This window comes from Suricata suricatta, chromosome 1 (assembly GCF_006229205.1).
Source record: "Suricata suricatta isolate VVHF042 chromosome 1, meerkat_22Aug2017_6uvM2_HiC, whole genome shotgun sequence".
NCBI lineage: Eukaryota > Metazoa > Chordata > Mammalia > Carnivora > Herpestidae > Suricata > Suricata suricatta.
Genome location: NC_043700.1, coordinates 128,407,009 through 128,420,946, shown reverse-complemented (window position 1 = coordinate 128,420,946; position 13,938 = coordinate 128,407,009). Strand labels below are relative to the sequence as shown.

At 35.7% G+C, this 13,938-nt stretch overlaps 1 pseudogene; it reads right to left on the bottom strand.

The window, feature by feature from the left end:
• Positions 1-7,435: 7,435 nt before the first annotated feature.
• LOC115301643 overlaps positions 7,436-13,938 on the bottom strand; it is a 25,692-nt pseudogene continuing 19,189 nt past the window's right edge.

Genomic DNA, 13,938 nt, shown 5'->3' with positions numbered 1-13,938 from the left:
TTTTTTTACTTTTTTATTTTTTCACTTTTGTCTCTATTAAGTTTCTTTCAACAAGCAGACCAAAACACACCTAGATAGATATAGTTTCCTTTATTTGATTTTTGTTTTATTTTTTATTTTTTATCTTCTTAAGTTTTTTCTTCCTCCTAAAGGACAAAACGAAGGGATTCACCACAAAAGAATGAACAGGAAGAAATGGGCCAAGGACTTAATCAATACAGATATAAGCAAGATGTCTGAACTAGAATTCAAAACCACAATAAAAAGAATACTAGCTGGGGTTGAAAAAAGCATAAAATCCCTTTCTGTGGAGATAAAAGAAATAAAATTTGGTCAGGACAAAATTAAAAAGGCTATAACTGAGATGCAATCTTGAACGGATGCCACGGCAGCAAGAATGGATGAAACAGAGCAGCAAATCAACGATTTAGAAGATAAAAATATGGAGAATAATTAAGCAGGAAAAAAGAAGGAAACAAAGGCAAAAGATCACAATTCAAGACTTAGAGAATTCAGTGACTTATTAAAAAGGAATAACATAAAAATCATAGGAGTCCCAGAAGATGAAGAGAGGTAGAGAAAGGGGCAGAAAGTTTATGTGAGCAAATTATACCAGAAAACTTTCCTAATATGAAGACAGACACCAATATCAAAATCAAAGAAACACAGAGAACTCCCATTAGATTCAACAAAAACAAACCATCACCAAGGCATATCATAATCAAACAAGATCAGGTGTGTTCAGGGTGGTATGGCTGTAGACAGGCATATTATAATCAAATTCACAAAATACACAGACAAGGAAAGAATAATGAAAGCAGAAAGGGGAGAAAAGTCGTTAACCTAAAATGGAATACAGATCAGGTTTGCAGCAAATCTACCCACAGAAACTTGGCAGGCCAAAAAGGAGTGGCAAAATACATTCACTGTACTGAATCAGAAAAATATGCAGCCAAGAATTCTTTATCCAGCAGGGTTATAATTCAAAATAGGAGAGATAGTTTCCCAGACAAAAACTAAACGAGTGTGTGACTACTAAACCAACCCTGCAAGAAATGTTAAGGTGGACCCTTTGAGTGGAGAAAAGACTAAAATATACAAAACAGACCAAAAGCAAAAAAGACTAGAAAGAACCAGAGACCATCACCAAAAACACCAACTCAACAGCCAACACAACGGCTCTAAATTCATATCTTTCAGTGCTCACTCTGAATGTCAATGGACTAAATGCTCCAATCAAAATACATGGGTATCAAAACGGATAAGAAAATATGACCCATATACATGCTGCTCATAAGAGATTCATTTTAGACCTAAAGATACTTGCAGACTGAAAGTAAGGAGACAGAGAACCATCTATCATGCTAATGGTCATTAAAAAAGCTGGAGTAGCCATACTTATATCAAACAAACTATATTTTAAAATAAAGATTGTAACAAGAGATGGAAAATGACATTATATTGTAATTAAGGGGTCTATCCACAAAAAAACTAATATTGTAAAATATTTATGCCCCCAACATGAAGTATACAAATATATAAATCAATTAATCATAAACATAAAGAAACTCATTGATAATAATACCGTAATAGTAGGGGACTTCAAACCACACTTGCAGCAATGGACAAATCATTGAAGCAGAAAATCAATTAAAAAAACATTGGCTTTGAATGACACACGGTATCTGATGGACTTAACAGATATAGTCAGAACATTTCATCCTAAAGCAGCAGAACACACATTCTTCTTGAGTAAACCTAGAACTTTCTTCAGCATAGATCACATACTACGTCACAAATCAGCCATCAATAAGTACAAAAAGATGAAGATCATACCTTGCATATTTTCAGACCACAACACTATAAAACTCAAAATCAATCACAAGAAAAAATTTGGAAAGACCATGCATATTTGGAGATTAAAGTACATCCTACTAAAGAATGGGTTAACCTAAAACATTAAAGAGGAAATTAAAAAGGACATGGAAGCCAATGAAAATGAAAACATGATACCCCAAGAACTCTGGGCTGTAGCAAATGTGGTCATATGAGGGAAGTATACAGCAATCCAGGTTTTCCTAAAGAAGGAAGAAAGTCTCAAATACACAACCTAAACTTACACCTAAAAAAGCTGAGGGAAAAAAAGCAAATAAATCTCAAAGCCACCAAAAGAAAGGAAATTATAAAGATTAGGCAGGAGTCAATGATATCAAAATGAAAATAAAAACAAAACAGTAGAACAGATCAAGGAAACCAGGAGCTGGTTCTTTGAAAGAACTAACAAAATTGATAAACCCCTAAGCAGATTGATCAAAAAGAAAAAGGGAAAGACCCAAATAAATAAAAGCATAAATGAAAGATGAGAGTTCCCAACCAACACCATAGAAATACAAACAATAAGAGAATATTATGAGCAATTATATCCCAACAAATTGGGCAATCTGGAAGAAATGGACACATTCCTAAAAAAATATAAACTATCCAAACTGAAACAGGAATAAATCCTAAAATTTGTTTGGAACCACAAAAATAACACAAATAGCCAAAGCAATCCTGAAAAAGAAAACCAAAGCTGGATGCATCACAATTCCAGACTTCAAACTGTATTACAAAGCTGTCATCATCAAGACAGTATGGTACTGGCACAAGAACAGACACTCAGATCAATGGAACAGAATAGAGAACCCAGAAATGGACCCACAAATGTATGGCCAACCAAACTTTGACAAAGCAGGAAAGAATATCCAATGAAAAAAAGGCAGTCTCTCCAGCCAATGGTGTTGGGAAAACTGGACAGTGACATGCAAAAGAATGAACCTGAACCCCTTTCCTACATGATACACAAAAATAATCTCAAATGGATAGAAAACCTAAATGTAAGACAGTAAACCATCAAAATCCTAGAGAAGAAAACATGCAACAACCTCTTTGACCTCAGCTGCAGCAACTTCTTACTTGACACATCTCCAGAGGCAAGGGAAACAAAAGCAAAAATGAACTATTGGGACCTCATCAAGAGAAAAAGCTTCTGCACAGCAAAGGAAACAATCAGCAAAACTAAAAGGCAACCAACAGAATGGTAGAAGATATTTGCAAATGACATATCAGATCCAAAATCTATAAAAAACTTATCACACTCAACACCCAAAAAACAAATAATTCAGTGAAGAAATGGGCAGAAGACATGAATAGACACTTCTCCAAACACATCCAGATGGCTAACAGACACATGAAAAAATGCTCAACATCACTTATCATCGGGGAAATATAAATCAAAACCACAATGGGATACCACCTTACACCTATCAGAATGGCTAAAATTAACAACTGAGGCAACATAAGATGGTGGCAAGGATGCAGAGTAAGAGGAACCCTTTTGCACTGCTGGTGGGAATGCAAACTTGTGCAGCCACTCTGAAAAACAGTATGGAGGTTCCTCAAAAAAGTAAAAATAGAACTACCCTAGGACCCAGCAATTGCACTACTAGGTATTTATCCAAAGGATACAGTACTGATCAGAAGGCGCACATGAACTCCAATGTTTATGCCAGCACTATTGACAATAGCCAAGTATGGAAAGAGTGTACATTGACGGATGAATGGATAAAGAAGATACATATATAATGAAATATTACTCAGCAATCAAAAATAATGAAATTCTGACATTTGCAACAATATGGATAGAACAAGAGTGTATTATGCTAAGCAAATTAAGTCAGGTAAATAAAGACAAATATATGATTTCATTTATATGTGGAATTTAAGATACAAAACAGATGAACATAAGTGAAGGGAAGCAAAAATAATATTAAAATAGAGAGGGAAACATACCATAAGAGACCCTTAAATACAAAAAGCAAACTGAGGGTTATCGGTGGGGTCTTGGGTGGGGGGAAGGGCCAAAGAGGTGAAGGGCAATAAGGAGGACACTTGTTCAGATGAGTACTTGTTGGGATTTAAATTTTTAAAAAACAATTTTTAAGATGCTTTTGTTTCTTTTGTATATATACCCAGAGTGGGATGTTTGGATCATATGGTAGTTCTACTTTTAATTTTCTGAGGAGCCTCCACACTCTTTTCCATAATGCCTATATCAATTTACATTCCTAGCAACAATACATAAGAGTTTCCTTTTCTCCACATCCTTGCCAGTATTTATTTTGTGTCTTGTTGATAATAGACATTCTAACAGGTATAAGGTGATATCTCATTGTTTGTGGTTTGCATTTCCCTCATTATTAGTGATGTTGAGCACCTTTTCATATACCTGTTGGCCATCTGTGTCTTCTTTGGAAAAAATTCTAGTTAGGTATTTGTCCATTTTTTTAATTGGGGGTTGGGGTTTTTTGGGTTTTCTGAGAGGGTTTTTTTGCTATTGATTTATATGAGTTCCTTGAATATTCCCATTCCACAATTTGCCATTTAAGTTTGTTGATGGTTTCCTTTTCTGTGCAGAAATTTTTGATATAGTTTCACATGTTTATTTTTGCTTTTGTTGCCTTTACTTTTGCTTTGAAATCCAAAAACTCATTGCCAAGACAGATATCTAGAAGTTTCATGCCTTTTCAGGTCTTACATTCAAGTTTTTTCCTATTGTTTTTAATGTTTATTTTTCAGGAAGAAATAGAGCACGAGCAGGTGAGGAGCAGAGAGAAAGGGAAACACAGAATCCAAAGCAGGTTCCAGGGTCCGAGCTGCCAGCACAGAGCTCAATGCAGGGCTCAAACTCACAAACCATGAGATCATGACCTGAGCTGTGGTCAGACACTTAACCAACTGAGCCACCGAGGTGCCCCTACATTTAAGTTTTTAATCCATTTCAATTAATTTTTGTGTATAGTATAAGATACTGTCATTCTTTTGTATGTAGCTGTCCAGTTTTCCCAACACAATTTACTGGAGAGACAATCTTTTCCCCACTGTATATTCTTGGTTCTTTTCTCTTAAATTAATTGACCATATATGCATGAGTTTATTTCTGGGCTCTCTATTCTGGTCTATTGATTTATGTGTCTGTTTTTATGTAATATTATACTGTTTTTGTTTACTGTAGCTTTGTAATATACTTTGAAATCAGAAAGTTTGATGCCTCCAGATTTGTTCTTTCTCAAGATTGATCTGGCTACTCATTGGTATTTTGTGGTTCCATACAAATGTGGGATTTTTCTATTTCTATAAAAAATATATATACCATTGCATTGAATCTGTGGATCATTTGGGGTAGTACTGTAACAATATTTTAATATTAATTCTTCCCATTCATGAACACAGAATGTCTTTCTAATTATTTATGTATTTTTCATGCCTCTCATCAATGTTTTGTTGATGAGAGGCATGTTTTGTTGAAAACAATTGTTATAGCTTTCAGTGTACAGATTTTTTTATCCCCTTGGTTAAATTTCCTCTTTTCAATTTTCTGGAGTATATATACCCAGAAATGGAATTGCTAGGTCATATGCAAGGCCATTTTTAATTTGTTGAGGAATCACCACATACTTTCTTTTTTTTTTTTTTTTTTTTGCACCATTTTACATTCCCATGGCAATACAAAATGGTTTCAATTTCTCCACATCCTTGCCAATACTTGTTATTTTCTGTCGTTTTTTGTTTTTAATAATAGCCATCCTAATGGTTCTGAGGTAGTTTTTTCTTAAACAGGTCAAGGTATTTAATCTAACTGTGTTATTGCCAAAAGGCCCAGTAGAAACTACTTTAGTCTTGGGCCTGTTCAGGGAATTCTGTCCTTTCTACAGTACATGTATTTAGTATCTACATTATGACAAGTATAGACCCTGTGAGTACACATCAACTAGCTGAGCAGGGAAAACATACTGAAATGAGTAAAGAACAGGAAAAGAAACCCCTGAAGGGGTTAGAAGGGAGTATGTTCATTTGAGCAGGTGCGTGCATGTACAGCCTTTTTCACCAAAACCCAGAAATCCCAAAGCTGTTATTAACAAGGACTCTTGTGCACCCCTCAAGCCTTATTTCATCTTTCTCTACTTCTTCTTTAACAATTCCCTCTGGACCTCTATGTCTCCAAGATTAATCATGGCTGTTTGAAGAAGCACACCATTGCCCATTCCATTTCCTGCTCCATCTCCTGGTCCTGATCACAAATCTAAATCAATAGCCTTCCCTAGTGAAACAATTAATTCCTCACTGTATGAGTGCAAAATATCTGAAGTCTAAGAAGAGCAACTCAGACCCCTCAGGGCCTGTTGGCTCTAACTTCTTGTCTCCCACTCTATTATGGACATTCTCCAGGGCATGGACAAACTCATATCCTTTCTCTTTGCCTCAATTTCTTCTTTCACAGAGAAACAACCAAATTAAGTCAGTAATTATGTTGAGGTTTTTTTTTATGTTGAGATCTATTATGTAGACTAAAGCCTGCTTTGTGACTTTAAGATTCTCTAATTAACATTATAATTAGCATTAAAGCTAATATTAGTAATCTAAGAATTTATCAGCCCAAAGGAAACATTAATAGACTTGGGATTGTGAAAGATCTAGCAAAGAATGGACAATTAAATATTTGGGACCTCATTTTATATATAATGTAAAAATCCTTCCCCAATCATTATAAAGTCATCATAAAATGTCTAGTTAGGTAATACTACCATAGGAGCTGTATGAAATCATTTGCCATCAGTTTGGGCTGTCTTCATAGAATTCATTAAATCTAAACAAGAATAGTAGAGAAAAAATATCTACATTTCTAATGAGAGAGCAATACTGGCAAAGCAAGAAATTTCAAGTATTCCTAAAATCTTACTCTGATACAGCTTTTAGATATATTCCCAGAATACTATGATAAATATTTCAACATTTTTCCTGAAATTCATCATGTAAGATGTATCTCTGTCAGGAATGGCAGAAGAGGATATCTCTCTTCCTCATACCTAAATTCCACACTACACACACAAAAATGGTTCTAAACGCTTTCAAAGAACAGTTCTCTTGAGAAATCTACTCAAAACCCTTTAGACACACACTAAGAAAGCCAACCAAAAAGATAACCAAACTTCTAGGCAATCCTTTCATTCCTGCTTCCTTAAAATCCTTAAATAATTCGTGGTAACATTTCTCCCTCACAAGAACTAAAGGATTGAAGTTGGAAATAATATTTAGAAATCCCCAGTCCCAGCCTTTATATTATACCTCTTGATTTTTGGAGAAGATGCCTCCTCTAAAGGTCACAGACTGGCCACCATAAAATTCTAAAGGTATCCTCTTTGCAAAGCTTAAGAGCTTTGAGACTCTCCCCTAAGGTCACTAAATCAAACAGCTCTTCCCTAAGGTATCTAAAAAACTTATAAATATCAGAGCTTGAAGACACCTTAGAAACCATTTTCTAGATGTAGAAGGTAGAGCTTATAGAAGTCACAATGTTTATTAGTGACAGAGCCAAGACTGTAAAAAAGACCTCAAGTCAATCCACAAACCTTTCCACGTCTCCACACTGCTTTCTCACCAAGTCTAGCTGATTATCAATTATTGCTTTTGTCTGCTCATTCATCAAATTTAACTGGTTGAATAAAACACATTTGAATGTAATTCATTCAATCACTGAGCACTTACTACATGCCATGTACTTTGCTAAGCATTAAGAGTCAGCACCCTGAATATGGCAGACTTACCCTCGTGCATCTATATACTCCAGTAGAGGAGAAAGGAATTAAGCAAGTAAACAAAGTTTTAAGTAAAATTGTACTTCATGATAAGTGCTATAAGTTATAAGTGTTATAAGTTATAAGATAGTCACTAGGAGAAACAAATTTACACCTGGATGGTCAGAGAAAACTCTCTGAGTAGGTGCCATTCAAACTGAAGTGAAATGTGTAAACATACCAAGAGCTGGAAGAGTGTTGCAGGCTGAGGGAATAGCATACAGGAAAGTCTTGTGGCACAAAAAGACCTGGTGGGTCAGATGACCAGAAGAGAGTCTAGTGTGGCTGGGGTGCAGTGAGAAAGGCAAAAAGAGGTATAAAGTGATATTACAGAGGGGGACTGAAAAAAGAGCAACCAGGATTTTGTAGGACATTTTATAAGGTTTGGTTTCATTTGAAGAGTACTGGAAACTCACTGAGGGTCTGAAGCATGTGGATGATGTGATCTGCTTTATGTTTTGAAAAGATCATTCACAGCAACAATTGCATAGAGAATGGATTGTAAGGGAGTGAGTATGGAAGCAGGAAGAAAAGACAAGGCTCCAGCAATGCCCAGTTGAGAAATGAAGTAGAGCTGGTAAGAGTTGGAGATGTATAATATGAGTACAGGAAACTAACTAAGGATGACTCTTAGGTACTGTCATGAGACACTGCAAGAATTTTGCGGTCACTTTGCTTAGTCACCTGGTAGTGAAAACTTCAGGAATGTGTTGCTATGTATAGCCAGGGGCATAAACAGGAATTAGAAATGTCTATGACACCACCAAGAGAACCACCTAAAGAGGTTCATCCATTTCTCCTATTCCCAAGAGTGATTCCCCCATCAATACTGAAAAGAATGAAAGAACATGTCCCTGCATTACTTACAGAGCACAGATTATAATTAGCTCATTTTGGCAATTCCACACCCCTTCATTCCAGAGCTTTCCAAATGCCTGCCAAATAGGCAGAAATTCACTCGTTAAGACCTTCAGGGAGACTACAATCCAGTATAGATGCACTAAAAATAATAAATGGGAGAAAGAATTCTGGACAAGGTGTGCACTTTTAAACATCATCACATAATATACAATCAACATTTTAACACTTTGAACAAAATATCCACACTTTCCTGACTATTTCACAGTTACACACCTAAATGAAAATTTACCTTTTCTCCACATAATCCAACTATGCCTAGCCTCCGAAAAAGTGTTTTACAGTACTTCTGAGAGCAACACCTGTATACATTACAATAAAAAAACATGCTCGGTATTTGCATAACACCATATATTTTACAAAGCACTTTTACATACATTAGTTTAAACCATCTGGCAACATTAGTTAAATCAACAGGACAGATAATATTATCCTTTATTTTCAGCTTAAGACATTATGGAGAAAATCTTTTGATTGAATTTAAAATGTTTATCTCCTTTGCTCTACTAATTCCACAATTTACTCTAAGGAAATAATTAAAAATGGCGGATTTATGCATAGACTGTACATTGAAGCATTACTAAAAAAGTAAAGTACTGAAAACTTAAATTCCCCAAAGTAGGGAACTGCCTAAATAAATTACGGTATGTTTGTGTGGTGAAATATTATGTAGGCATTAAAAATGATTTTGTTCAAAGAATACTTAACATTGAGATGTGATAATGACATAATACTTCTAAAAGCAGTAAAGTTAAAAATCTATATCTGTGGTTGTTGGTTCTCAAATTGGCCCATCCATGGAAGACGGAGAGACCCAAGAAAGAGGCAGACAACTCCAAATTGACAGGTAGCAGGTTAATAAACAAGGGAACTTACCTAGGAAGCTTCCCTTAGGCAGCTGCAAGACAAACAGATCTCTGCACCTGTCTGTCAGAATCTTAAAAGTTTATATAGGGGCCTTAATAGAGTTTAGTCACATATATTGTCCAGATGACTCAACAACATATTGCTCTCTCAAGGCCATGTCCTGGGGGCAGCTTCTGGCATGAGAAAGACAAGTAGAACACACATTCCCAGGAAAAGGGGAAGGAGTGATTGTCTGAGTCCAGCTCCAGGTCAATCAGTGGTCATGTCCTCTGGATTACCTCCTCCAACAGTAGTAAAAAAACTTCAAGTGTGTAAAAAATGGAATACATGTATATGTCCAGAGAAATATCTGAAAGGAAATAAACCAAAATTAAGAGTAATTCTTTTTCACTGATTGAATTGTGGTGTGGGCTCAGAGAAGGAAAATAATTACCCAAGTTCTCACAACTGATAAATAATGATAGTATGTATTTATTGAATATTTCCTAAGAATTTTGCAATAATTAACTCATTTCATGCTCACAATCACAATTTCTTTCACATCGTACAAATGAAGAAACTGAGGCACAGGTGGTTAATTTGCCAAAGGCGACAAAGCTGCTAAAGAAAAAACTGGAATTAAGACATCAATCTTCCGATTTTACTTCAAGTGTTTTTTCCTTAAGCTTCTTTCCATCATACTATTCCAGCTGAGGTTTCACTAGAAGGTATCTATGGTGATGCACAAGAAACTACCCATAATTCCTCCCAGAGAAAACTATTTCTTCCAATTTTTAGCTAGCTCAAGAAATTTTCATGTACTTTTATATCTGCAGGTTACCCACCAAGACATTACGGACCTACTCATGTAAAGCTGTTTCCAGTCAATTCAGATGAAACATCTTTGGTGTAACTATTTAATCATCCCCAAATAACTCTAGGGGGCTTCCTCAGCATGAAAGACTTCAGAATTTATATCATCCATTCTCATGTTTCTACCAATATGACCAAAAGAATAGAATAGTTTCATTGAATACAAAAAGCTTTTGTCCATTAAGCCTATTAAAAATACTTAGCGACCCAAAGAAATTTACACATTTAATGAAATCTCTATCAAAATACCAATGGCATTTTTCACAGAGCTAGAATAAACAATCATAAAACTTGTATGGAACTACAAAAGACCCTGAAGATCCAAAGCATTCTAGAAAAATAAAAGAAAAGCTGAAGGCATCATAATTCCAGACTTCAAAATATACTACAAAGCTATAGTAATCAAACAGTATGGTACTGGCACAAAAATAGACACATATTTCAATGGATCATATTAGAAAACCTAAAAATAAACCCACCCACAACTACATGGTCAATTTATCTTTGACAAAGCAGGAAAGAATATCCAGTGGGAAAACAATAGCCTCTTCAACAAATGGTGTTGGGAAAACTGGACAGCAACATGTAAAAGAATAAAATTGGACCACTTTCTTATACCATATACAAAAATAAATTCAAAATGTATTAAAGACCTAATTGTGAGACCTGAACCCGTAAGAACCCTAGAGGAGAACACAGGCAGTAATCTCTTTGACATAAGCTATAGCAACTTCCTTCTAGATATGTCTCCTGAGGAAAAGGAAATAAAAGCAAAAATAAACAGTCGGGACTACGTCAAAATAAAAAAAAAAAACTTATACACAGAGAAGGAAACAATCAACAAAACTAAAGGGCAACCTATTGAATGAGAGAAGATATTTGCAAATGATATATCTGATAAAGGGTTAGTATCCAAAATATATAAAGAACTTATACAACCCCAAAGCCAAATAATCCAATTAAAAAACAGGCAGAAGACATAAACAGACATTTCTCGAAAGAAAACATAAGATGGCCAACACATGAAAAGATGCTCAACATCACTTACCATCAAGGAAATGTAAATCAAAACCGCAATGAGATATGACCCCATACCTGTCAATAAGGCTACAATCAACAACACAAGAAACAGTAGGTGCTGGTGAGGATCTGGAGAAAAAGATATCCTTGTGCATAACTGGTAGAGATGCAAACTGGCGCAGCCACTCTGGAACACAGTATGGAGTTTCCTCAAAAAGTTAGAAATAGAACTACCATACTATCCAGCAATTGCAAACCACTAATTGAAAGGGATACATGCACCCCAATGTTTATAGCAGAATTATTTACAACAGCCAAGATATGGAAGCAGCAAGTGTGTATGTATGTACGTACGTACATGTGTGTGTGTGTGTGTGTGTGTGTGTGTACAATGGAATATTATTCAGTCATTAACAAGAATGAAATTTTGCCATTTGCAATGACATGGATGGAGCTGGAGAGTATAATGCTAAGCAAACTAAGTCAGACAAAGACATATACCATATGAATTCACTCACTTGAAATTTAAGAAACAAAACAAATAAGGAAAGGGAAAAGGGAGAGACAGACAAAGCAAGAAACAGACTCTTAACTATAGAGAACAAACTTATGGTTACCAGAGGGTAGGTGGGTGAGAGATTGGGTTAAATAGTATGGGAATTAAGGAGAACACTTATTGTGATAAGCATCACATGATGTGTGGAATTGTTAAATCATTATACTGTACATCTGAAACTAATATAACACTGTAAAAAAATAAAAGAAATAACAATTAGTGTACACTACTCGAGATAATATGTGGTACAGGTTATCACAGACTAGACAACTTCCTTTATAAGAAGACAGACAGGATTGCATTTGATTCACTCCCTCATTCACTCATTCATTCACACATGCAACAAACATTCTCGCAGTGTCGACTCTCAGCAGGCACAATATTACATGTTGTGGCAACAGCAGTGAAAAAAACAAAGGCACTACATTCATGTATCGTCTATATAGTGAGACACTGAATAAGTTAGCAAATCAATTAATTAATTAAACAATTTCTGGTAGTGAGTCGTGACTGTCAGAAAAAAATAAAGCAAGGTAAGAGGATTCAGAGTGTGGGAGATGAGGAGGTCTCCCAGCTGAAATCCAAATGGTGTGAAAGAATGAGTCATGGGAAGATTTGAGGGAGAGAACTGACATCACTACTTTTGAAATTCTGATCTCCTGCACTCTAAAACCTACAAGTATGGAATGACCTTTCCAACTTAGTTGATTTCCCCCAACTGAATCTCTGTCCATACTTACTTACTTAATCCACTCTAGCTCTGTTCACTCATTTGGGGCCAACTGTTTGCCCTCTGGTTTTTGACAGCTGAGAGGTCCTCCAGCCTAGCTCGTCCTCCTTAGCCACCTCATCCTCCTGCCAGCCACATTCCAGCAAAGAGGCAAGTTCTCCTGCCTTTCTACTAGCAAATGAAGATAAAAACAACAGAAAGGACTTTGATGAGATAGATAGAGATAGCTTTTGGGATTGTTTCTTTTCTTTTTCTTCCTTCCTTCCTTTTTTTTTTTTTTTTTTTTTGAGGAAGGGAGAGAAGATGCAAAGAACATGATGAAGAAATCTACTTTTGCGAAAAATCAGGAGAAATGAAAAATATGGTCAACAAAATGAGAAACAAATGTTGGCAAAAAAGATGATTGTGCAACTCCTGGAATACCTGAAAAACTAGAGAAAGCAGGCCGGGAAGGAAAGTGCTCCTGTTTATTCAAGGCACTTATAGATCTATCAAGTGTACTGCCCAGTACACCTGGAATGGGAAGTATAGTCAACAACTACACCTTGACTTCTATTCCTAAGTGACAACCGATGGTCTAAAATCAGTTCACATGACAGAATACCAAAATCCAGCTCTCACTAGGAAACTGAGTGGCCGACGTTTTCCCCAGAAGACATACAAATAGGCCTAAATTACTCAAAGTAAACGTCATCCACAGAGGGAAACAGGCTAATTCCCACAGAAGTCACATAACCTCTCTATATGAAAAATTAAAGCATGAATCATCCAACTTCAGCTTTTGGTTCATATTTCTCTACACAAATATTTTACATTAATGCACATCCAAAGAATGAGCCACAAACTTTGGAAAAAAGAACAGCAGCCCTAGTTGCAAACCAACAGTGACATCCTCACCATTCTTCTTTGAAGAATACCTGAAGAAGAGTCTTGAGTCCTGTGATTTAGAAATCCTAAGATTTCAGAACCTGTACACAGTCTCTCATTAGAGAAGTACAGTGTCTATGCTGATGTTCCTCCTCCTTAAGCTACCAATAACTTGTCCTATCTTCTGTACTCCTTATGGACTACATTCTTTTGGTCACATAAAAAATTTTTTTTCATTCAAGATAAATGATACAATTTATTACTTGCCCATAAGCTACAACACAGCCTGCTTAATACCTTTCCTTAAATTCCACCTCTATACTACAATATGCTTGAGGTCCATGCAAAAAAGTAGCTACCTTTTATGTAGGAAATGGATGATTAAGTCTTTGGTGTTGTAAAAGCAACTTCATTTAAACATAACCACCCCCACCACCAAAAAAAGAAGAGGAAAA